Source organism: Callithrix jacchus, chromosome 2 (genome assembly GCF_049354715.1).
Source record: "Callithrix jacchus isolate 240 chromosome 2, calJac240_pri, whole genome shotgun sequence".
Lineage (NCBI taxonomy): Eukaryota > Metazoa > Chordata > Mammalia > Primates > Cebidae > Callithrix > Callithrix jacchus.
This window is the reverse complement of record NC_133503.1, coordinates 162,478,067-162,503,208: the sequence shown is the minus strand read 5'-3', so window position 1 is coordinate 162,503,208 and position 25,142 is coordinate 162,478,067. Positions and strand designations below refer to the sequence as shown.

Sequence of the window (25,142 nt, the reverse complement as noted above, 5' to 3'; positions counted from 1 at the left end):
GATAGCAGAGTTTTGCCTGGCGGATTACAAGGGTGGGTCAGAAATATAATTATTCAAGCTAAGTGACAGCAAAATTTGTTGCTACTATATTTTGAAGAGCATAAAAATTCATATAATTTACATTTGCAATGCACAGAACTTTATACAACCAAGGGCACTTCTAAAAGTTCATTTTACTGAAAAAGACCAAGAATGAAGAAAATTTGAACAGCAGTAGAAACTAAGCAATGGTTAAAAATAGAAAGAAATAAAAATTTATTGCACCCCAACAAAAGGATATAAGCAGATAGGAAGGTTAGAGTGAAATTTAATGCTGTTGGTATAGAAAATGCCCAAGGTATTGGCCGGGCGCGGTGCCTCAAGCCTGTAATCCCAGCACTTTGGGAGGCCGAGGCGGGTGGATCACGAGGTCAAGATATCGAGACCATCCTGGTCAACATGGTGAAACCCCGTCTCTACTAAAACTACAAAAAAATTAGCTGAGTGTGGTGGCGCGCGCCTGTAGTCCCAGCTACTCGGGAGGCTGAGGCAGGAGAATTGCCTGAACCCAGGAGGCGGAGGTAGCGGTGAGCCGAGATTGCGCCATTGCACTCCAGCCTGGGTAACGAGAGCGAAACTCCGTCTCAAAAAAAAAAAAAAAAAGAAAAGAAAGAAAATGCCCAAGGTATTAAGAGGAAAATGACAATTACACAAGAATAGTTATTTCATGATTCCATATCTATATATAACTAGGAAAAATGCAAAAGCGTGACCATTCTTTTAGAATCACTGAAAGTAGATGTGCTTTAGAATTCAATCTAGAGAATTTTAGACAGGAAAAAAAACATATGGATATAGTATAAATCAGATCATTACTGGCCGAGAATAACACTACCTAATATGCCGTTCACTTTCCAATGTAAAAGTTGAACTAAGGCCGGGTGCGGTGGCTTACGCCTATAATCCCAGCACTTTGGGAGGCCAAGGCTGGTGGATCACGAGGTAAAGAGATCGAGACCCTCCTGGTCAACAAAGTGAAATCCCATCTCTACTAAAAATACAAAAATTAGCTGGGCATGGTGGCGAGTGCCTGTAGTCCCAGCTACTCGGGAAGCTGAGGCAGAAGAATTGCTTGAACCCAGGAGACGGAGGTTGCGGTGAGTCGAGATCGCACCATTGCACTCCAGCCTGGGTAACAAGAGCGAAACTCCGTCTCAAAAAAAAAAAAGTTGAACTACTCAAGCTAATTCAGAGGGTAGGAATGACTCCCTCAAAATGGCGGCCCAGGCATGATGACATTAGATTCCTAGACAGTGTAAGCTGCCATTTTCCTTAACTACCTCCCAGGTCCCTCCCGAATAATCCTTAGAGCTTTCCTCCCATTTCCCTTCATCACAAACACCACACCCACACCCTGACTTCAGTCCAGTATCCATCCCACCAAACGCACACACACCAGCTCCAAGATACAGACATACCTCTTTCACACAGCCCTGGCTCTCGGTCTCCCCTGTAGTACTACCAGAACATTCAGAGTCAGAAATCAGTTGTCTACACCTCCCTATCTCCCAAAAGAGCTTCCCTCCTTAGATGTCCAGAGTTCTCTTGGATTTTCCACTGCTAATCCCATCTGTCTTCACTAGGCTTTTACTTCCCACAACTTGCTCCAGGAGACTGAAAGCGCCTAGGGCGGTTCCTCTTCTGATCCCATTAGCTCCCAGGTTTCCACCCGGAGCTCCTGGATCTCTCTGGGCGGGACCGCCTCCCGAGCTGGAGGAGCATAAAAGGCGGCAGGCTCCGCCAGCTTAATCTTCTAAATCCCCTTGTCTCTGTGAACCTCCGCTATGGGAGAAGCGACGCACTGGCGAAGCCGTGCGAAGGGCACCTTTGGCTCGAGAGAGTCAGCTCCAGAGCCCCAGTGGGAACCACCCGGAGACCCAGAAGATCGAATTTGCTGGGCAGCGCTTTACCTTCCAACACCACCTGGCCACCGCTCTGAGAATCAGGGTCAGGGTCATCGGTCCGAGGGCCTCCCCCGGGGACAGGAGGACGTTCTTTGGATTCCCCCGGTGCGGCGTGCACAGCCTTCGGATCCAGAGTCCACGCCTGCCACCCAGGAGGAGCCCCAGGCGCAGGCAGTAGTAGCGGCCGCGGCCTCGTTGGAGGAGCCGGGACACTGCGGTCCGCAGCTGCCACACTCGCCCAGATCCTCCAGGTTTGAAGACCAGCCAAAAGAGCCAGAGGCATCCTACGATGGGGACCTCTCAGAGCGTCGTCGCCCTGCTACCGCGCCTTGGAGGCCACCGCGCTCCCTCTTGAGGTTTTCTCCTGCAGCAAACGAGGCCGAACCGCCAAGAAGACCACCGCCGGCCTGGGACGGCCGCCCAGGACACCCAGAGGCCAGGAGATTTCCAACCAGGCGCTTCGGTTCCTGATCCTCTACCCGAGAATTGGGTTTCCGTGATGCCTCTGCTCTGTTCCCATGCCATCCAAGAGGCTGTGGCTGAGCTGCGCTTCGAACACATTGTTCTTTTTCGTCTGCTCTCGGAATAAAATCCAACGCCAATGCAAAGGTCTTGTGTTTTTGGTCTGGCTTTGGGGATGGATGGACTACTAATACGCGGGCCGGTCTGACTGGGAGGTCTGTGGGGCGCCCCAAACCACACCAACTCGGGACACTCCCAGGCTTTCCGGCCAAGGAACGGAGAGAGGGTCAGGGCCTCCTGAGCCAAAGGGCACACCAAGGAACTGGCGTGTGCGGCAGGACCACTGACCAGCTCGCCACCTCTCGCTCCCTCACTTCCCCCTTGGGCCACTTTTCCGGGCTTCCTCCAAACACATTGTACAGCCCAGACATACTGTCTACCGGGAGCACCGGGTCCATCCCAGAAAAACTAGCGTCTTTATCCTCTGACTGTCCTCACACCCCCTGTGCATCTGAAGTCTGCACACAAGGAAAGCAGCCTCTTGTCCCCAACTACCCACTTTCCGACCCCCAGCCATAGAGTGTGCTTAGTGCCCCCCACCTAGCACTGACAGGGCCTGCTTTCTTCCGACCCTTATTTCAACTGGGAAGCCCTCACAGGCGCTTTTCCTCCGTGCTCCAAGGGGACCTTGGTCTACTGGAGCCAGGGAGCCCACACCCTGGAAACCTCCAGTGACGTTGCAGCAGCACACGCCCCTAGTCCGGCTAGAGACAATTTCTTGGGGCAAGAAAGTTCTGTGGTGGCTTGCAGGCTCCTTTTTTGGGGGGGACTTCTTTTCCCAGTTCTGCTCATTTCACTCCTCTAGTGGGAAGATCTCAATACTCCCTTCTCTTTCCTTGCCCACTGTCAAGATACACTCCCACAGACACACATGCACAGGGACAGTTCCATCTGGGGATTTCCCGTGTTGCGCTCCTCTGTCCTGCCTGGAGTCTTCCATTATTTACCTGTGCAGCTGAAGGTGGATGTTAATGCTCATCCACCTTCAGTGCCCTATGCTCCTCACACAGGAGAGCCAAAGTGGTGAAATGGGATTGATTATTGTCCTCTGGTGGAGCAGCAGCTGTCTTGATTTCTGTGTCACACACCAAAGGAAGTCCTTGACTGCTTTTTTCTGCTTGTGGTAACCTGCCGATCTATCAGCATAGCCTGTTAACCTGCTGATCTAATAGCATAGCCTATCACAGATAGAACCCAGGTTATCTGCCTGTGCTGGAGACAGTCACATACCATTCTGGAAGTCCCTCACTGATCTTCCTGGTCTTCTTTTCTCAGCCAGGAGAGATAGAGGAAGAATGTCTGTGGGGCCAGGACATCAAAGACTGCCTGAGTTTCCTCACTTCTACTTCACCAGAGCCACCTCAGAGATCTCACCACTCATTTAAAGTGCCCTGGGGGAGACCATTGTAATAGCACTTGAAATACCAGAGACAGTGGGGGTCCCGCTGAAAGCCCCTGGCCCAGTATTGCCTGACAGAATTTGGAATCCCGTTTCCCATTAACTTTTGCCAATTTGGAAACCTAATGGCATCAGCTCCAGCAGTGTACCTCTAGTAGGTCCAGCAGATGCAGGGTCAAAATCTAAAATTAACCGAGCACGGTGGCTCACGCCTGTAATCCCAGAATTTTGGGAGGTCGAGGCTGGTGGATCACGAGGTCAGGAAATAGAGAACATCCTGGCCAGCATAGTGAAACTCCATCTCTACTAAAATACAAAAAGTGGGGTGTGGTGGCACACGCCTGTAGTCCCAGCTACTCCGGAGGCTGAGGCAGGAGAATCGCTTGGAGCCAGGAGGTGGAGGTTTCGGTGAGCCAAGATCGTGCCACTGTACTCCAACCTGGGCAACAAGAGCGAAACTCCACCTCAAAAAAAAAAAAAAAAAAACCTCCGTAAAATTGTCTATGAGATTCATTCTGAGCCAAATATGAGTAACCAATAGTCCATTAAAGAGTCCTCAGGAGATCCTGAGAACATGTGTTTTAGGTGGTCAGGGTACAACTTGGTTTATATACATTTTAGAAATACATGAGATCAATACATTAAAGATGTACATTCGTTCAGTCCAGAAAGGCAGCATAACTGGAAGGAAGATCTTCTAAGTCGGTGGCAGATTCAAAGATTTTTCTGATTGGCAATTTGCTGAAATAATTATTATCACTAGAAAGGAATCTCTGGGTTATCATAAGGTGGGGCAGAGATGATTTTATGCAGATGAAGCCTCCAGGTAGGGGACTTCAGAGACATAGAATGTAAATATGTTTTTAGCAGACTTAAGGAGTCTGTTCTATCATTAATTTTAAAAGACAGGAGAATATAATGAGGCATGTCTGGTTTCCCCTTCCTCTCATGGCTTGAAACTACTTTTTCCGGCTATGGGATGTCCTTGGCTAAAAGAAAAGGTCCGGCGGGCGCGGTGGCTCAAGGCTGGGCGCGGTGGCTCACGCCTGTAATCCCAGCACTTTGGGAGGCCGAGGCGGGCAGATCACGAGGTCAAGACATCGAGACCATCCTGGTCAACGAGGTGAAACCCCTTCTCTACTAAAAATACAAAAAATAATAATAAAAATAGCTGGGCATGGTGGCGCTCACCTGTAGTCCCAGCTACTCGATAGGTTGAAGCAGAAGAATTGCTTGAACCCAGGAGGCGGAGGTTGCTGTTAGCCGAGATCGCACCATTGCACTCCAGCCTGGGTAACAAGAGCGAAACTCCATCTCAAAAAAAAAAAAAGAAAAGAAAAAGAAAAGGTCCACTTAGATGGTTGGGGGGGAACGTAAACTTCAAATTTTATTTTTCATTTACAGTAGCAATTAAGTAATAACCACATTCAAGTTTAGGACATGAACAAGCCTTCATCCACTATGATTATATTTATAACCTGGTCTAAAAACCAATCCCAGGTCCCATTTTTTAATTGTTTTCTGGAACTATTCCTGGACACAAGGACTCTACCTTTCAGAGTGCAGTTAGAAACAGAAACCAAGCAGCCCACACAGAGCCAAGCTGATGTGCTGCCATCCCACTGCCAAGAAGTAACCAAAATGACTCTTCATCTTTTTACTGTCTCATGTCCCAACAAGTGAGCTTAACATTGACAAAGACTAACTCTGACCCTGTTGGCTGGGCCAATTTAGAAATGGAGGTTTTAGAAGTCCAGGCCCACAATTCAAGGGAGAAAACAAAAAGGTGTAAATGTGCCTGAGCACAAAGAATAAACACAATACAACATTAACCAAGTGTGCTTTAAAAGCTACATCTAAAGGGCTGGGCACGGTGGCTCACGCCTATAATCCCAGCACTTTGGGAGATCGAGGTGGGTGGATCACGAGGTCAACAGATCGAGACCATCCTGGTCAACAAGGTGAAACACCGTCTCTACTAAAAATACAAAAATTAGCTGGGCATGGTGGCGCACGCCTGTAGTCCCAGCTACTCAGGAGCCTGAGGCAGGAGAACTGATTGAGCCCAGGAGGCGGAGGTTGTGGTGAGCCGAGATCGTGCCATTGCACCCCAGCCTGGGTAACAAGAGTGAAACTCCGGCTCAAAACAAACAAACAAAAAGCTACATTTAACAAATGTCTTCTTTTAACACAAAAATGCAAGAAACTATCATTGTACTAATTGCAAGATTAAAGAACACAAAACATTTTATTAGATGGCAGTGCCATAGCAATGAGGTCCTCTAATTGAGCATAGTTTAAAAGTTGAGACATGAACATTTTCATCCCCATCCATAAAGCTCTGTGGCTGTAAGTACAATCTCAACTGGAGGAAAAATCTAATATCTAAATTTGAGGTTCTTCATGAGTCTGGAGCCTTGGTGAATTGGCCATCCTGCAGATATCCCCTCATCCCATTGGCCCTAAGGCTACACAATTTAAGCTTAGTCCTCTGAGTGGGGTTTTGAAATTCCAGAAGCTTGGTTCTTGGAATATCTCCATTAATGTTTGCTCAGATTTTTAAATAATTTTTTCAAAAATAAGGATCAGAGGATCGCAGTTAGGTTCTAATGAGAGAAAAGAGATCTGAAATATAAACAGGGGTTTCTAAATGCTGCTCCATTTATGTTTTATATATCAGATTATATAAATAATATAATCCAAGATGGCCGACCACTAACAGCTCAGGATTGTAGCTCCCAGTGAAAGCTCAGAGAATGAGACGACGCCACATCATTAAACGAATTTTCATCACTCACCAATCAGCCGATTCCCAGTGGAGGAGCCCCACGGGTCGCCAGCGCGACTCTTGTGGCCGCCGCAGCGGTTTTGCCGGCGTCTCGGCGCAGCAGCTCTTCACGCAGAGCCAACGGGACTGCTTCCCCTACTGACCGGAGTTTGGAGCTCCGGGAAGTCAGAGCCGCTTGTTGCGGACTCAAGTCTACCCAATCTCTAGCCATTGTCATACTGCAAAGTTCCTATGACCTTCTCCCAAGGAGCACAATCATATACTTTACCTCTTTCTGACCTCCCGGGAATCCGCCCCACCTCCAACCACACTGAAATTAGAATCTGAATTCTGGAACTATCTTAACGTCAGTCTCTATAGGGGAGCAGCCTGCAGCCTACTCTGGACTCCCATCAAAACAGATTACCCCTTCTGTCTAGGGGTTGCTCATCCCAGCTTTTTTGCAGAGATGGGAAGCTGGGGTAGAAATGGGAAGAAAAGAGTGGTGGTGGCAGGTATTTTGCTTTGCAATGACTCCAGATTGCTCTTCTATTTGACAAAGTGGCTGTAACTTTTTGGATGAGAACACTGAAGTTTTTTTCTTTTATTCTCCTATCCACAGGACCAGGAGGCAACTGGAGAGGCCTCGAATACCAGGGAAGGCTTTGGCTAGCTGAAGAAGGGGTATGGTGAGACTGAGATACTGAGGCAAATGCCTTGGGAGAAGGTGAAAATTGCAAGGCCAAAATCGATTTCCTTACCTGGCAGTGTCTTCTCTGCCTTTGTGTTGACATGGCCTTTGCCTAGGACCCCCAAGAAAAGGACAGTACTGGTTTGCACAGGAGCAGCAGTGGGGAAAATGGGAAATGAGGAATGTGAATGGAGATGCTTGGGGCAGGGTCTGTAGGGCCCTTTGAGGGGGTTCAACTCATAAAGTGCAGATTTTTATTGAAATATGAATGGTCAGGCCGGGCACGGTGGCTCAAGCCTGTAATCCCAGCACTTTGGGAGGCCGGGGCGGGTAGATCACGAGGTCAAGAGATCGAGACCATCCTGGTCAACATGGTGAAACCCTGTCTCTACTAAAAATACAAAAAATTAGCTGGGCATGGTGGTGGATGCCTGTAATCCCAGCTACTCAGGAGGCTGAGGCAGGAGAATTGCCTGAACCCAGGAGGCGGAGGTTGTCATGAGCTGAGATCATGCCATTGCACTCCAGCCTGGGTAACAAGAGCGAAACTCTATCTCAAAAAAAAAAAAAGAAAGAAAGAAAGAAAGAAAAGAAATATGAATGGTTGTGGGAAAGGACATTTTCCTACTGAGCAGTGGTAGTTCCAAACTTCTTATTAGAAAGGAAGTAAGCCTCAGTCTGATTGAAAAGTGAGGAGAGGACCCAGCAGGGTGACTCACCTGTAATCCCAGCACTTTGGGAGGCCGAAGTAGGCAGATCATGAGGTCAAGAAATCAAAACCATCCTGGTGCCAACATGGTGAAACCCTGTCTCTACTAAAAATACAAAAACTAGCTGGGCATGGTGGCCTGCACCTGTAGTCCCAGCTACTTGGGAGGCTGAGGCAAGAGAATACCTTGAACCCGGTAGGCAGAGGTTGCAGCACTGCACTCCAGCGTGGTGATAGAGCCAGACTCCGTCTCAAAATAAGTGAATGAATGAATGAATATAAGGAAAGAAAGAAAAAGTAAGAAAACTGAGGAGAGGGAGGATATTCAAGCACTTACAAGTTCACCTGTATTGCATTTCCCAAGACAAAGAAATCAATGATACATTTCAAAGATCCTGGTGCTAGACACAGAATGACAATTTGAGCTTTTCCTTGGGCTTAAAGAGGAGGTGGATGTCTCACTGTCAATTCCACGACCAACGCCGGAGTCTTGCAGCCCATTTTTCTCCCCGGCTGTTTTTGAACTTCTATCCCCAAATATCAAGGATATCTGATGGAATAAGGAGTCATCAGAATAAGGAGTGATTTCCACAGAGTTCCATCCCGAAGGGAAGGGACAGGGACCGCCGGGGCAGGCCAGAAGCCTGGGTTGAGCGATACTGTGCCTTTCATTCTTCACGGAGATCTTGGACCTAGAGTTTCCAAGTTCAGAAGAGATGTGGTTGTCGACTGCTTCCCTAGAATCCCCGAGGGCTCCAAACGGGGGGACAAAGACCTAGGACAGAGGGGTGGTGTGTAAGGATCAGCCGTGGTCATTGGAATAGCAGCTTCCTGCAAAGTAAAGCTGTTGGCGACCTGCATTTGTTTTGCTTTCTTGCCAGAAGACCCAAATCCATCCCATTCTGGGTCCTTATTCCTGCCCCTTTCTCTCTGTGAATCGCACTGAATCTGTCGTTGGGGCCCTCGGTAATTAGGGATCATGGCTCAGCCAAGAAAAATACAAGTTTTCTTAAGCCTGAAGCCACTGACTTCAGAAAGGACAGCGGGAATAATGCCAGTGGTAGGTTTTGTTGTTGTCGTTGTTGTTGTTGTTGTTTGAGGCGGAGTCTCACTCTGTTGCCCAGGCTGGAGTGCAATGGCGTGATCTCGGCTCACTGCGACCTCCGCCTCCCCGGTTCAAGCGATTCTCCTGCCTCAGCCTCCCGAGTAGCTGGGATTATAGGCACGCGCCACCATGCCCGGATAATTTTTGTATTTTTAGCAGAGACGGGGTTTCACCACCTTGGCCAGGCTGGCCTGGAACTCCTGACCTCGTGATCCACCCATCTTGGCCTCCCAAAGTGCTAGGATTACAAGAGTGAGTCACTGTGCCCGGCCGCCAGTAGCAGTGTCTGATTTCGTTTTTATTTTCTAGTCACTAAGCCACCAGAGGCAGTTGCACCCAATGGCCAGTCGATCCGTCGCAGCGCTGCTCCTTTCTCTGAACGGAGGGTTTGTGGTTGACACCTCCACTTGTTTCTCAGAGCCTGCTAGTGATCGCTGGCTGGCACGGTAGATGGCGCCCTCCCTAAAATGCGTTTTCACATTGGCTACAGCACTGACGTTCGCCTCGAGCCCGCCCCTGCCGGGTCCTAGCGCCGCCATATACTCACACTCTCTGCTCCAGTCCCCAGCGCCGCGCCTCTCACCAATCACTGGTTTCTCTTACGCACTTCATTGGCAGCACTGGTCTGACAGTTTTTTTGGTTGCAGGGGCACCAGTTGAGTCAGATAAAACGTTTTCTTGATTGCTCCGGGCGTCCCGTTCTCCATCCGAGGCCCTCTAGTCCCGGTGTTAACTGTGGCAGCACCCGGCGTTCCCGTTGGCTTTCTCACCAGCGGCGCGGAGAGGGTGGTTTTGCGGACACAGCACACGTTGCACGGAATTTCTCGGTGGCCGAACCCCTCTTTTTATTCAGAGTCCACGGTTTCTTGGTGACAGCGTCGTTAGTTGCGCCGTAAGGAATGTTGTCCTTGACAACCCCGCCGGCCTCCGGCCTCGCAAGCTTCAGGCACCGACATTTCGCAGAACTGAGGTCTCTTGGTCGTGCCGCACAGCTCTTTGCTCGGCGTCTCCACTTTCTCCGGGCGACAGCGCTTTGGTCGCCGATTTGAGGGACTGGGAGCTTCCCCAGTGCAACGGAGCCGATGACAGGAGAACTGCGCATGCGCGGCCTCTTCCCTGCACCGTAGAAGCCGCAGAACCGCTCGGCCTTCAGAACTCCGTCCTGTGACTGCGCCGCTCTAGTCTCTCTCTGTCGCAGTACCCGACGGTTTCGCGCGTTGTTGGCCTGTTGGTCCTAACAAATTTCGATTTTGCTGTGCTCGAGATCTCAGCTCACTGCAACCTCCCCTCCGGGGTTCAAGCGATTCTCTTGCCTCAGCCTCCAGAGTACCTGGGATTATTACGGGTGCGCGCTACCATGCCCGGCTAATTTTTGTATTTTTAGTAGAGGCGGGATTTCATCATATTGACCAGGCTGGTCTCCAACTCCTGACCTTCAGTAATCCGTTCGCCTCTGCCTCCCAAAGTGCTTGGATTACTGCAGAAACCACCGCGCCCAGCCGGTGAGTGCAATTTCTATCCCCTGATCCAAGTCGGGTAGTAGCCAAAATGTGATTTCTTAGCCCAAGCAAAAACCGCTCTAGCTCTGGCTGCGATTCCTAGGTCGTAGGAAGTCACTGTTTCCTTATAGAAAGGTAGAATTATCCTGTGACTCATTTTCCAGCAACTCCGCGTTTCCTGTAGCCTCTGATTTCTAAACGTAACAAAGCCGGCTTAGCCCTGCCTCAAGTTTATAAGATCTGGCAAGTTCTGGATTCCTACTAGTAAGCCCTGCTTTAGCTGTGCAGATATTTAAGTCCTTTAGAAATCTGCGTACCAGCGAATGCGATTTATTTAGGTTTAGCCATGACTGGTAGAGCAGTATCAAGTGCCGCCTTAGCTATGCCGGTGGGGTTTTTTTGTTTGTTTTTTGAGACGGAGTCTCGCTCTATCGCCCAGGCTGGAGGGCAGTGGCCTGATCTCTGCTCACTGCAACCCGCCTCCCGGGTTCAAGCGATTCTCCTGCCTCAGTCTCATGAGTAGCTGGGACTACAGGCGCGCTCCACCACGCCCGGCGAATTTTTGTATTTTTAGTAGAGATGGGGTTTCACCATGTTGGTCAGGCTGGTCTCGAACTCCTAACCTTGGGGTTCGCCCGCCTCAGCCTCCCAAAGTGCTGGGATTACAAGCGTGAGCCACCGCGCCGGGCCTATGCAGAAAATGCTGGCAAACGCGATTTCCGGTTAACCAAACTCCATTTGGCAATACCGAGTCCTATCGAACGCGACTTCTTTCTCCTGTGGACCAAGTCGGGATATACCAGCTACTACGACGTTTTAGTCGTAAACAGGTTTAACCGTGACTGGGTTTTCGGATGTTTTGTTGGTTGTTGTTGTTGTTTTTGTTTTCCTTTCGTTTTCGTTTTTGTCGTAGGAAATGTAGACTTAGGTGTAACATGTACCGGTTTAGATCTGACAGATATCCTAATCATAGAATTGCATCATTTAGCAATATTTGCAATTTCTTCTTTGCAGTGTAGGTTCTCTGTAATTTTAGCTTATTTTCAAATTATCTTTGTCCGCTTGCTCTCAGAACGATGTTACCAGTGTTTTGCTTTGCCTTTTTCTTGCATTTTATAATGTATTATTTTTTTAAATTTTATTTTAATGTAAATGTTGTGTATTTTTTATACTAATTTTGAATGTCACAGCTTGACTTGTTCGTGCTGCTTGACTTGAATTCTCTCAGGATCCGGAGAGCCGAGCTCGATCTCAGCCTTGCTGCTGTCAGGTCCAGCTTTCTGTCTGGCGGCTCCGCTTCTGTGCGGAGCTGGGGGGTTTGCAGCAGCGCTTTTGTCAGTAGCGCCCACTCGGCGTTTTCTCAGTTGCTCCACGGTTCTTAGCGCTCAGCGTGACGTTTCCTGAACGCGAAGCCTCTAATAACCGAGAGAGTTAGAAGGAATGCGCCACGCACTGAGTTCCAAATTAAGAGTCATTTATTAATTAGCCGGGAGACCGAGAGACCACTAATGCTCAAAGTTCTCTCGGCCTCGGGGAAGGGGTTTGATTTCCCTTTGTGTCTTGATTTAGGTAGGGGAGGGGGTACCTAGCTGAAGCGGAATTTTACAGAAGCAGAACAGGCAAGTTAGATAGTAACCAGGAGGAAAGAAGTTCCCATGATTGTTGGTTGTTAAGGGTATTTCAAACAATCACCAAGGGGGGCGGGGTTCAAAGAGAGTTATACACAATAGCAAGTGTGCTTGTCAAGCGGGATGTAGTTACATTGGTTATTCGGTAAGATAGGCACAGAGTCAGCGTGACATAAGTGCAAGTCAGTGTGGCCCAGTTATGCACCCAAAGGGGCTGTGGTAGGGAGGAGGAAGATACGTTGGAATTTACAGCTAAGATGGAGTCATGATGCTAGCCCCGGGTAGGTTATTCCAAGCCAGTAAGTTCTCCGTGCCGTCCTTTTCTCGGTACTTGCAACGCTAGTATCGCTTAGGAACTTCCTAAACCCTGTTTTACGGTGCAGAAGGGTGATTGCACCGAGCCTCTTTACCAACTATAATTCCGTAATGCCCTTAACTCGCGCTTTTTGTCATAACACATCAAAACGTGTTAAAATATATTAGACGGATGAAGCACATTAAAATGTCACGACACATTTAAACAGAGACTGTTTATTCCTCCAGACAGGTATTTCCGGATGGAAGCACCCCTCCTAGGAGCCGGCAGTTTCTTTCTAGCAGCACTGTTTCTGTCGCCTAAACAGATAATTGGTTGGTAACACCACCGCTAGCCGCTGGGTGCCGGCGCTTGCTGAGTCCCAGCGCCGCCAGATTCTTGTTAGCCAGGTCCAGAATTGTGCAGAGCCCTAGAGGACAGTTTTCCTGTGGCAGCAGTGTTCATTTCCCGGACACAGGTTGTTCTTGGTCCCTGAAGGCTCTTTAATCCCTGCATTCCGTTTAGTGACCGTTTCATTTCGATTTCTTTCTTTTTTTAACACGAGGTCTCACCATGTTGGTCAGGCTGGTCTTGAACTCCTGGCCTCAGGTGATCCGCCCCGCTTGGCCTCCAAAGTGCTTGGATTACACGCCCGGCCTCATTTCGGTTTCTTTTCTCCTTATGTTTTTCTGTCGCAATTACGATTCTTTTAGTTCAATGTGCTCTCTAAAATTGTATCTTTTTTGGTTTTTTTTTTTTTTTTTTTTTTAGACAGAGTTTCGCTGTTGTTACCCAGACTGGAGTGCAATGGCAAGATCTCAGCTCACCGCAACCTCCGCCTCCTGGGTTCAAGCAATTCTCCTGCCTCAGCCTCCCGAGCAGCTGGGACTACAGGCGCCCACCACCATGCCCAGCTAATTTTTGTATTTTTAGTAGAGACGGTGTTTCACCATGTTGACCAGGATGGTCTCGATATCTTGACCTCGTGATCCACCCGCCTCGGCCTCCCAAAGTGCTGGGATTATAGGCGTGAGCCACCGCACCCAGCTAATTGTATCGTTTTTCATTTGTCTACTGTTTCCTGCATTTGTTACAATTGAGTGTCGTAATATCTGGGTGCCCTCCGCCCAGGAGCTCCGGAGAGCATAAATACCCAGGCTGATGGGAGTGCTGAAGGCTCTGCCTCCTTTACTCGATCAGCGAAAACGTTTCTGTCCTCCTGCTCTGAGGCTTAAGCGATGGGGCAACATTTTCTTGGCTATATGAAACTGTCTTGGGATTCTGCAGAGGTGGTGCCAGAGTCCCAGCCTCTGCCTATTTGAATTCCGAAGATTCGCTTGAAACTGGAAGGTGGAGGTTGCAGTGAGCCGAGATCTCGCCACTGCACTCCAGCCACGGTGACAGAGAGAGGCTCCGTCTCAAAAAAAATAAATAATAAATAATAACATACGTCTAAATTGTTCTTTCCTTTAAGATGGGGTTTCTTTTTGTTTGTTTGTTTGAGACGGAGTTTCTCTCTTGTTACCCAGGCTGGAGTGCAATGGCATGATCTTGGCTCACCGCAACCTCCGCCTCCTGGGTTCAGGCAATTCTCCTGCCTCAGCCTCCAGAGTAGCCCGGATTACAGGCACGGGCCACCATCCCCAGCTAATTTTTTGTTTGGCTTTGTTTTTTTGAGGCGGAGTTTCACTCTTGTTACCCAGGCTGGAGTGCAATGGCACGATCTCAGCTCATGGCAACCGCCGCCTCCTGGGTTCAGGCAATTCTCCTGCCTCAGCCTCCTGAGTAGCTGGGATTACATGTTGGAGTCCAGCACGTCTGCCAAGGGACTACCGACCTGCGGGAGTCCCCGAGACCGCCAACATAGATGTCTCGTTCAACCTGAGGGAGAGAGTGCGCGGAAGTGAAAGAGAAGAGTAAAGCAGAGTCTGGAGGGATGGCTTAGGCTATGTCCAAGCAGCAATTTTATTTTTGCAATATGATCCATTATATACTTTTCTGAAGTTAATGTTGTTTACACCAGATCAACATATTTAAGTTACAGTAAGTAAGTTACACCCAGTAAGTAAGTTAAGCTCAGTAAGTCGGCTACGCCCAGTAAGTTATGGTAAGTAAGTTATGCCCAGCAAGTAAGTTACGCCCAGTAAGTACTTAACAATTGTAAATACTTAAGTAAGCAAGTTACGGTTATGCCCAGTAAGTCATGGTAAGTAAGTTACCAAGTGTAAATACTTAAGTTAATATTTTACAATGAAGGTAACAAGGGTCCTAAATGAACGCAATAAAGCAATAAACCATAAGGGGCTGAAAGTTGACACAATGCTTCCCAAGTCCTCATATCCATAAAGTAATATCTGTTAATTATTTTGAATAGCATAGTCCCTCTCTCGGTTCCTGCTTTCCCTCAGCTTGACTCCCCCAACCGGGGATCTGTGTCTGGGCTCAAGCTCACCATATGGCAAGGCCCATTTCCTAGGGGCCTCACACGGGAGCGATCCCCACAGATCCCTCAATTACAGGCACGAGCCACCACGCCCGGCCCTAAGATGGGGTTTCACCTTGATGGTCAGGCTGGTCTTGAACTCCTGACCTCACATGATCCACCCACCTCAGCCTCCCAAAGTGCTAGGATTACAGGTGTGAGCCACCGAGCCTGGCCAAAAGTTTTTTGTCCAAGATTAAGTTGGTCAGCACATGTATTCTACACTCTTAAGAATTTTTTTAGCCATTTTGTTTTTGTTTTTGTTTTCTGAGATGGACTCTTGCTCTGTCACTCAGGCTGGAGTCCAGTGGCGCAACCTCAATTCACTGCAACCTCCACCTCCCTGGTTCAAGTGATTCTCCTACGTCAGCCTCCCGAGCAGCTGGGATTACAGCTTGCCACCAGCCCAGCTAATTTTTGTATTTTCAGTAGAGGCGGGGTTTCACCATGTTGGCCGGGCTGGTCTTGAACTCCTGACCTCAGGAGATTTACCCACCTCGGCCTCCAAAATTGCTGGGATTACAGGCGTGAGTCACCGCTAAATTGTTCTGTGAAACCAAAAAACTTCACTTATGACCCAGGATGTACTCTTCCTATGTCTAATTAATTCAAGCACCTTTTTCATTTGCAGATTATATAAAGGGTCTCCCCATGAGGAAAAGCAATCACACATCCTTTTTTGTCTTTTGGTAACAGAGCTAAGATCTCACCACTGCAATTTTGCCTAGGAAACAGAGCAAGACCTTGTTTCAAAAAAAAAAAAAAAGAATCTGAAGGTGGAATTACCATCAAGAGAGAAGATTCTAAGAATAGAACAACTTTATTAGGGGCTAGGCATGGTGGCTTACATCTGTAATCCAAGCACTTTTAGAGGCTGAGGCAGGAGGATCACTTGAGTCCGGAAATTCAAGACCAGTCCAGGCAACATAGTGAAATACAATTTCTACCAAAAAAAAGAAAAATTTTAAGTATTGGGGTGTGGTGGTTCAGGCCTGTATCCCCAGCCTCTCAGGAGGCTGAAGCAACAGGATTGCTTGAGTCTAGGAGTTCTAGGCTGAAGTGAGCTATGATGGTACCATGGCATTCTAGTCTGAGCTACATAGTGAGATCTTGGCTCGAAAATTTAAAAAAAAAAAAAAAAGTTTATTACAGCTATGGACAGAGAGAAGACAAATAAGGCTCTCAGTGACCCATGTGGGAGGTATCTAGATTACAACAATCTTCTAGTCTTCTGCCCAAGATGGCCTGCTGACCTCCAGGCAAAGCTGAAATGACTAGATAAAGATGAAAGTTTTGATTTAATTATTTAATTGTTGATGATACAGTGCCCACATATATGATATTGACTCCATAAATTATGAGGTTGGCCAAAGATGTAGTCAAAGCATTTTATTTTATTTTTTTGAGATGAAGTTTTGCTGTTGTTACCCAGACTGGAGTGCAATGGCATGATCTCGGCTCACTGCAACCTCCGCCTTTCTGGGTTCAAGCAATTCTCCTGCCTCAGCCTCCCAAGTAGCTGGGACTACAGGCGTGCACCACCATGCCCAGCTAATTTTTTATTTTTAGTAGAGATGGGTTTTCACCTTGTTGACCAGGATGGTCTCGATCTCTTGACCTTTTGATCCACCCGCCTTGGCCTCCCAAAGCGCTGGGATTATAGGTGTGAGCCACCACGCCCGGCCAGTCAAAGCATTTTTAAGGGAGCTTTAACTGATTATGCTTGACCTTGACCATGTGTTTCTACATTTTCTCCCTGAGTATATCAGATTGGTTGACCTCTATTTCAGCTGACCTTTTTATTCTCTAAGTTATGACACATGAATTCTTCCAAGATATAAGAAAAAATAAAAATGTAAAAGCAAAATACTATAGGCAATTTTTAAACCCATTTCCCCTTTACCCCAAGAATACTAGTGGGTGGCACATGCAGCTGCAGCGTTTACCCCGAGATCATTCGAGGATTATTTGTTGTTGTTGTTGTTGTTGATCTTATAGGCGTGGAAGAGGAGGGTGAAGGAGTTTTCTCTTCCTGTTTCTGCTGTTTTCTGCTTTCTGTTTAACCAGACTGTCCCAACACATCAGTCCTATTTTGATGTAATTCTCTGAAGAGCATTTGAGGGTAAGTTTAGAAATATAATCTGTTATCTCAGGTTAAAAAATACAGCTGCAACCACCACCAGCTGTGGGTCAACATGGCCAGGGGAGACCTACGTTAATTCTAGCTACATAATTATAAGCTTGCTTGACTCGGAGTACACTGAAGTTTACACACTGAACTAAACTATATTATTGGTGCAGTTAATTAGAAATCAAGCGGCAACAGGAGGCCTAAGGTAAAGACCATCTGAGAGCACAGTAACACCAGGGAACACCGAGGGGTGGCTGCAGAGCAGGCAATACTGCTCGGGTCCCACGAATGCCTTCGAAACATGGAGACTGCGTGAGGGTCTCCTAAAGAAGGCCTGTACAAAGATCTCTGAGAAGGGAGGCGACTCTGCTCTCAAGATCTGGGAGGGTCTTTGCAGATGGGAGCTGGCAAGGAGGAGAAAAGCCTTGCAGGGCAGAGATCACAGAACAACTCAGGCTCTGCCTAGGTTCTCAGAATTTGGAGTGATTTTAATTGCTCTATGTCCTCAGTGCTTGGGAGATAAAAGCCCCTGGATGCACTGGGTGAGGTCAGACTGGGTGGCTTCTCATCCACTATACTTCCAATGCAGTCGCACCCTGATAACAATCAGTGATAAACTCAGGGTACTAGTTTAGCAAGTCTTAGAAGGATCTCAAGTGCTCTCCCCCTCGTCTTACCTATTCCATCACCTTCCTCTTCCATGCTTATAAAATCAATAAAAGTGTCTGGAGCCCAGAACTCGGAGCCAGTGCGGTTCCCATGCATGTGTCTTTATTTCCTTTTCTCAATCCCTTGTCAATGCTGGGACTAACGGCACTGGCATACAGGGTTGGGGCTGGTACCCAACAGCATCCTAAGCAAACAAAACCAAAAAAAGCCCAAGCTATCACATTACCCAACTTCAAACCATTATATAAGGATGCTATCACCCTAAGCAAATTAATGCAGAAACAAATGTTGCATGTTCTCACTTAAAAGTGGGAGCTAGGCCGGGCGCGGTGGCTCAAGCCTGTAATCCCAGCACTTTAGGCTGAGGCAGGTGGATCACGAGGTCAAGAGATCAAGACCATCCTGGTCAACATGGTGAAACCCCGTCTCTACTAAAAATACAAAAAATTAGCTGGGCATAGTGGCGTGTGCCTGTAACCAGCTACTCAGGAGGCTGAGGCAGGACAATTGCCTGAGCCCAGGAGCCGGAGGTTGCCTTGCCGTGAGCCGAGATTGCACCATTGCACTCCAGCCTGGGTAACAAGAGCGAAACTCTGTCTCAAAAACAACAACAACAACAAAAAAGTGGGAGCTAAACTTGGGGCACAGGAACATAAAGATGACAACAATAAATCACTGGGGACTTCAAAAGGAGGGAGGGAGGGAGATAAGGGTAGAGGCTGAAAAACTTCCTCCTGGGGACTTAGTTCACTCTGCGTGAGAGGATCAATAGAAGCCTCAGCATCACACAATATACACTTGTAACAAACATACACGTGTACCCTGAATCTAAAATTAAAAGGTAACATGAGTCAGCATAGCACAGAATAATAATATAATAAAATACCCAAAAAATGATATTTTGCTTAAAAAAAAGTTGGCAACTACCCTGGCCTACTCCTCAGTACACACCGTGATCCTTTAGGCATCTGACAAGCATTGCTCTGGGGCTGAAAGGATCCAGTCTGCTCCAGTAATATTAACACATTTGGGGGCATTAATGAACTTTCTAACCAGGGTCCCCCCAAAAGCTTTCTCTCCACAAGAAAGGTAGTATTTGTCCGACCTACCCTCTGCGGGAATACTGAGCTTGTTAGTAAAAAACCGGACCGCAGGCTAGGAGAAAGTCCTTAAGTTCAGGCTTTATTGAGAGGAAAGAGCCTCCGGGCGGGCCAGCCGGGAGGTAAAGGAAAAATGGCCGCGCTGCTCAGAGGGGCAGGATTGTTTTATAGGGCGCTGAAGGGCTGAGGGCGTGAAGAAGCCGAAAACCGAGGTGGTGGGCAACTGTTGGTCAGTTTGAACTGCTGGGCGGGAAGCTGGGCGGCAGGAAGCTGGGCGGCGGGAGGGCTAGGGCCGGTATGTAAAGTGAGAGATAAGGGAGCCTCTTTGTGGGGGAGGGAAAGAGAGAGAGAGAGAGCTTTCGCGGTAGGGGCAGAGTTTTCCAAACAGTATTTTTTTCTTTCCAATCGCTAAAGCAAACTATTTAACTAGAAAACTTCAACACAGATGATAGGACTTTATGTTTAACTCAGTTCCAAGTCCTGATGTAATTTGCTCCTAGGATTAAGGTTCCCACCCACCTCCCTCCAATCAGATTTGAAGCACCCATGAGGCCAGAAGACTATAAAAACGCAAAAGATGTTGATTTCTGAGTCCCAGATATCCGGTATCAGCTGGTGAAAGGGCGCGATGGAGTTGCTGTTGTCCTTCGGAGTTTGGCAGGCCCAGGATCCCACCAAGGAGACGGCGGGCCCAGATGCCTCCAGCCCTGAACTCAGTACATTTGGTGTCCTGGATGCTCCCTTCCTATCCTTATCATTGAGAGCCCTCCTGGGAAGGCGTAGAGTTCCACTGCGACCTGCTTTCCGCTCCCAGTGTGCTTCGCTGAAACTGCCGGCAAAAAGAAGTCTCAACCAAGTCTCAGACCATCTTCAGGCGGGGCACAAGGTCGCCCGCTCTGGATCCGGCATTGGCAACCCGCGTGGAGCCACAGGCACCCTCGGGAGAGCGGGAGGGTGCAGAGGGGCCCAACTGACGCCCGCCCCCGCAGCATCCCCGGCAACTCGCCACTCGCTCGGTGGACAGACTACTGGAGCCAGAGACGTCAGTCTGAGGAGACCTTTCAGAGTGTCAGCCTACTACTGTTCCCTGAAGCCACCAATAGAAGTTCCAAGACTGGTGGCTCCAGATTTGCTTGCGCTTGGGGACAGACGCCCTAAGACTGTGTCCACCGCCCGCCTTTGGAGTCCTGAGCCCCGAGATTTTCGATGAGACTTTCCATTGGATGATCCTCTTGTGAAAAAAAAAATTGTTACAGTAACACCAGAGTTATCTCGAATGCCATGGAAGAAGTTTGCTTTTAGATCACTTTGTATTTTTTTCTTTCCCCTTCTCAATAAAATTGTACACAAATGTGAAATTCCTGTTGCCTGTGTCCCTGCTGATGTTGGGTAAGGATGAGGTTTAGGGGCGGGGTGGCTGGTTGCTGGTGCCAGTACTAACACGGGGACCCTTGGTCCCCTAGATTTGCTGGTTGCTGGACAAAAGAAACATCCAAAAAGTAGTGTGTCTTATGCAGAGATTGGAGGGAAGGGTCGGATAGGGGTCCTGCATGGCAGGTGACTCACATGTAGGCTACATGTGAGTAAATCAGGTGATTTCCTGTAGGCTGGGTCTACAGGAAATCCGGTGAACAGGAAGCAGACCTGAGAACTTCCTGCAGGGAATTCTCCTGTTCCAAGGCCCTGGAAGATTTTCCCTGTGAAGCTTTGCACCCTTCTATCTTGAGACCTTGCTAAACCCACTCGTGAGTTCTGAAAGTTTGCTTTTTTTGTTTTGTTTTGTTTTGAGACAGAGTTTCGCTCTTGTTACCCAGGCTGGAATGCAATGGCGTCATCTCCACTCATCGCAACCTCCGCCTCCTGGATTCAGGCAATTCTCCTGCCTCAGCCTCCCGAGTAGCTGGGATTACAGGCGCGCAAGACCATGCCCAGCTAATTTTGTGTGTGTGTGTGTGTGTATTTTTTTTGTTTGTTTTTTGTTTTTTTTTTTAGTAGAGACGGGGTTTCACCTTGTTGACCAGGATGGTCTCAATCTCTTGACCTCATGATCCACCCGCCTCAGCCTCCCAAAGTGCTGGGATTACAGGCGTGAGCCACCACGCCCGGCTGAAAGTTTGCTTTTAGATTCTTTAAGATTTTCTACATAGGCTCATGTTCTGCAAGTATAGATTCATTTTTTCACCTCCAATATATATGCATTTTAACTCATTTTCTCACCTTATTGCACTGGCAAACAATTCCAGTACCTTGTTGAATAGAAATGGTTGGAGTGAATATCTTGGCCTTTTTCCTGATTTCATGGGGAAAGTATTGAGTCTGTCACTATTACATACAATTTAGCTATAAGTTTTTGTAGATGTTCTTTTTTCAGTTGAGGAAATTCCCTCTATTCCCACATTGCTGACAGTTGGCTTTAAATTTTAAATCATGAATGGGTATACATTTTCTTAAATGATTTTTGTGCGCCATTTGATAGAATTATACGGTGTTTCTCATCTAGCCTATCAATAGCGTGAATTATATTGATTATTAAACCATCCTTACATGTGGCATAAACTTTACTTGGACATGGTATTGTTTATTTTTTTGTTTTTTGTTTTCTGAGACAGATTTTCCCTCTTATTACCCAGGCTGGAGTGCAATGGCATGATCTCGGCTCACCGCAATCTCCACCTCCTGGGATCAAGCAATTCTACTACGTCAGCCTCCTGAGTAGCTGGAACTACAGGCGTGTGCCACCATGCCCAGCTAATTTTTTTTTCTTTTTTTCTTTTTTTTTTTTGAGATGGAGTTTTGCTCTTGTTACCCAGGCTGGAGTGCAATGTCGCCATCTCAGCTCACTGCAACCTCCGCCTCCTGGGTTCAGGCAATTCTCCTGCCTCAGCCTCCTGAGTAGCTGGGATTACAGGCACGCACCACTGTGCCCAGCTAATTTTTTTGTATTTTTAGTAGAGACGGGGTTTCATCATGTTGACAGGATGGTCTCGATCTCTTGACCTCGTGATCCACCCTCCTAGGCCTCCCAAAGTGCTGGGATTACAGGCGTGAGCCACCATGCCTGGCCAGTATTGTTTTTTAACATACATTTCTGATTTCTATTTGTTAGTATTTTGGTGAGTATTTCTGCATCTATGTTTAGGCACAATACTGGCCAGTTTTCTCTTAGTGTACTGTTTGTCAGGAACATCCTGACCTCATAAAAGAAGTTGGGAAGTATTCCATATTCTTTTATTTTCTAGAATAAATTGTGTAGAATTCATCTTATTTATTCTTCAAATATTAGGTAAATTAGTGAAATTGTATGGACCTCTTGGTTTGTTTTTTGGAAGACTTTTGATCATGTATTCAACATCTTTAATAATTTTGAAAATTCACAGATTTTTTTTATATGGGTTTGGTAGATTGTGGATCTTGCAGGATTGATCCATTTTATCTAATTAGTTACATTTATGCAAATAGAGTTGTTTTCAGACCATTTTAAAAAATTACCCTTGTGGGCCTGTCAGGGTTGCTCATACCTGTAATCCCAGCACTTCGAGAGGCTGAGGTGGGTGGATAACTTGAGGCCCAGAGTTCAAGACGAGCCTGGCCAACATAGCAAAAACCCATCTCTACTAAAAATACAAGAAAATTAGCCGGATGTGGTGGTGGACACCTGTAATTCTAGCTACTCAAGAGGCTGAATCACAAGAATCACTGGAACCTGGGAGATGGAGGTTGCAATGAGCCAAGATCATGCCACTGCACTCCAGCCTGGGTGACAGAGCAAGACCCTGTTCCAAAAAAAAAGTTACCATTGTGAATACGCTGATCAGCATAAAGACACAGCTAGCTAACTTGCCTCTCTAGATCTCTTCAGTCAGCTCTGTGGTACAAGAAGTAACCTAAATGGGCCAGGCGCTGTGGCTCACACCTGTAATCCTAGCGCTTTGGGAGGCCGAGGTGGGTGCATCACATGAGGTCAGGAGTTCAAGACCAGCCTGGCCATCATGGTGAAACCCCATCTTAAATTTAAAAAAAAAGAAAGAAAGAAAGAAAAGAAAGAAAGAAAGAAAGAGAAAGAAAAAGAAAGAAAGAAAGAAAGAAAGAAAGAAAGAAAGAGAAAGAAAGAAAGAAAGAAAAAGAAGTAACATAAATGGGCTACACTGGAGAGCTGCTCTTGCCCCCAGGTTTCTGATTGAGTTTAGGCACTGAAAGACACCAGCTGTTCAGAGAAACAGAGTAGTAATATATTACCTTGCTTTGTTCCCCCTGGGTCTCAGGGAACTGAATTTTTTTTTAATCTAAAATCAAAAATAGGCTGGCTATGATGGTTCATGCCTGAAATCACAGCACTTTGGGAGGCCAAGGCAAGAGGATCACGAGGCCAAGAGTTCAAAACCAGCTTGGTCAATAGAGTGAGATCCTGTCTCCACAAAAAATTTAAAAGTTAGCCAGGCATAGTTGCTCGTACCTGTGGTCCCAGGGCTTGGGAGGTTGAGGAGGGAAGATTGGATGAGCCTGGTGGTTGAGGCTGCAGTGAACTATGCTTGTGCCACTGCACTCCAGCCTGGGTGACAGTGAGACCTTCTCTCAAAACAAAACAAAACACCAGAAATACTGAGGAGTGACCCTCTCCTTTCTTGCTTTCTCTAACACCACTCACTTTCTTGCTCCTACTGAGATAGAAATGGTAATGCTTTCTCTGGTGCCAGGTTAGGCTCCCTACCTTTTGTTTCCTTAACGTGTTTATACATGCGCATTGTAAGTAGTTACTTTATTAAACTCTTCTCAGTTTAATATGCACACCCTTTCGACTGTGCATCTGTTTTATGCAGCGATGTTAATGATATAGGTTCCATAGGAAAGTATAAAATTTCTCCAAAATACTTAGGAAAGCAAAATATTTCATTCTGGAGCATTTCAGAATTTGGACAAAGAAAGACGATACACCAGAGCAAAAAGATTGGGTGTCTGCCAAAGCAAAAGAAAAGGACAGTGACATAATATGGAAGCTGAAGAAATATGTCTGCTCTACAAAGCGCTAATGAGAGGTTGAGGATTGTGTGAATAGGAAAATGAAGTTGTGGAATGAAAATTTCATTGTGCAGGATTCAGTGGAAAGTGAAAATTGGGGATAATGAAGATACAGTTCTTACATTTTTATTTAACAATAATTTAAGGGCCGGGTGCAGTGGCTCACGCCTGTAATCCCAGCACTTTGGGAGGCCGAGGCGGGTGGATCACGAGGTCAAGAGATCCAGACCGTCCTGGTCAACATGGTGAAACCCCGTCTCTACTAAAAAAAAAAAATACAAAAAATTAGCTGGGCACGGTGGCGCTTGCCTGTAATCCCAGCTACTGAGGAGGCTGAGGCAGGAGAATTGCCTGAACCCAGGAGGCAGAGGTTGCCATGAGCCGAGATCAGCCATTGCACTCCAGGCTGGGTAACAAGAGCGAAACTCCGTCTCAAAATAATAATAATAATAATTTAAATTTTACAAGAAAAATGCAAGAATGAACCACAGAAATTTAGCATACCTTTTATCTATAGTCCCCATTTTTAATAATATACCACATTTGGCTATCCTCCTGTGTCTAAAGAATTTGGGCAAAGATTATACAACCCATGTCCAGTATACTTTAAGATTTAGTGTAGGCCGGGCGTGGTGGCTCACGCCTATAATCCTAGCACTTTGGGAGGCAGAGACCAGTGGATCACGAGGTCAAGAGATCGAGACCATCCTGGTCAACATGGTGAAACCCCGTCTCTACTAAAAATACAAAAATTAGCTGGGCAAGGAGGTAGAGGTTGCAGTGAGCCGAGATCGAGCCATTGCACTCCAGCCTGGGTAACAAAAGCGAAACTCCGTCTCAAAAAAAAAAAAAAAAAAGATTTAAAAAGATTTAGTGTATATTTCCTAAGAACAAGGATATTTTCTTTTCTTTCTTTTTTTTTTTATTTTTGAGACGGAGTTTCGCTCTTGTTTCCCAGGCTGGAGTGCAATGGCGCGATCTCGGCTCACCGCAACCTCCGCCTCTTGGGTTCAGGCAATTCTCCTGCCTCAGCCTCCTGAGTAGCTGGGATTACAGGCACGCGCCACCATGCCCAGCTAATTTTTTTTTTTTTTTTTTTAGTAGAGATGGGGTTTCACCATGTTGACCAGGATTGTCTCGATCTCTTGACCTCGTGATCCACCCGCCTCGACCTCCCAAAGTGCTG

At 47.1% G+C, this 25,142-nt stretch overlaps 2 long non-coding RNA genes across 3 annotated transcripts; one reads left to right on the top strand and one right to left on the bottom strand.

The window, feature by feature from the left end:
* Nucleotides 1–8,358: 8,358 nt before the first annotated feature.
* Nucleotides 8,359–10,223, bottom strand: LOC144581462 (uncharacterized). The gene is made up of 2 exons (XR_013532323.1): nt 9,684–10,223; nt 8,359–8,806 (listed from the first exon to the last, which is right to left on the bottom strand). It is a non-coding gene; the product is annotated as an uncharacterized LOC144581462 (long non-coding RNA).
* A 57-nt stretch (nt 10,224–10,280) lies between these two features.
* On the top strand, nt 10,281–20,298 carry LOC144581461 (uncharacterized). 2 transcript variants are annotated; one of them, XR_013532321.1, is made up of 4 exons: nt 10,281–10,638; nt 12,807–12,893; nt 17,039–17,162; nt 19,441–20,298. It is a non-coding gene; the product is annotated as an uncharacterized LOC144581461 (long non-coding RNA). The 2 variants fall into 2 exon arrangements; XR_013532322.1 differs by lacking the exon at nt 12,807–12,893 and having other exon boundaries at nt 13,330–17,162.
* Nucleotides 20,299–25,142: the final 4,844 nt, after the last annotated feature.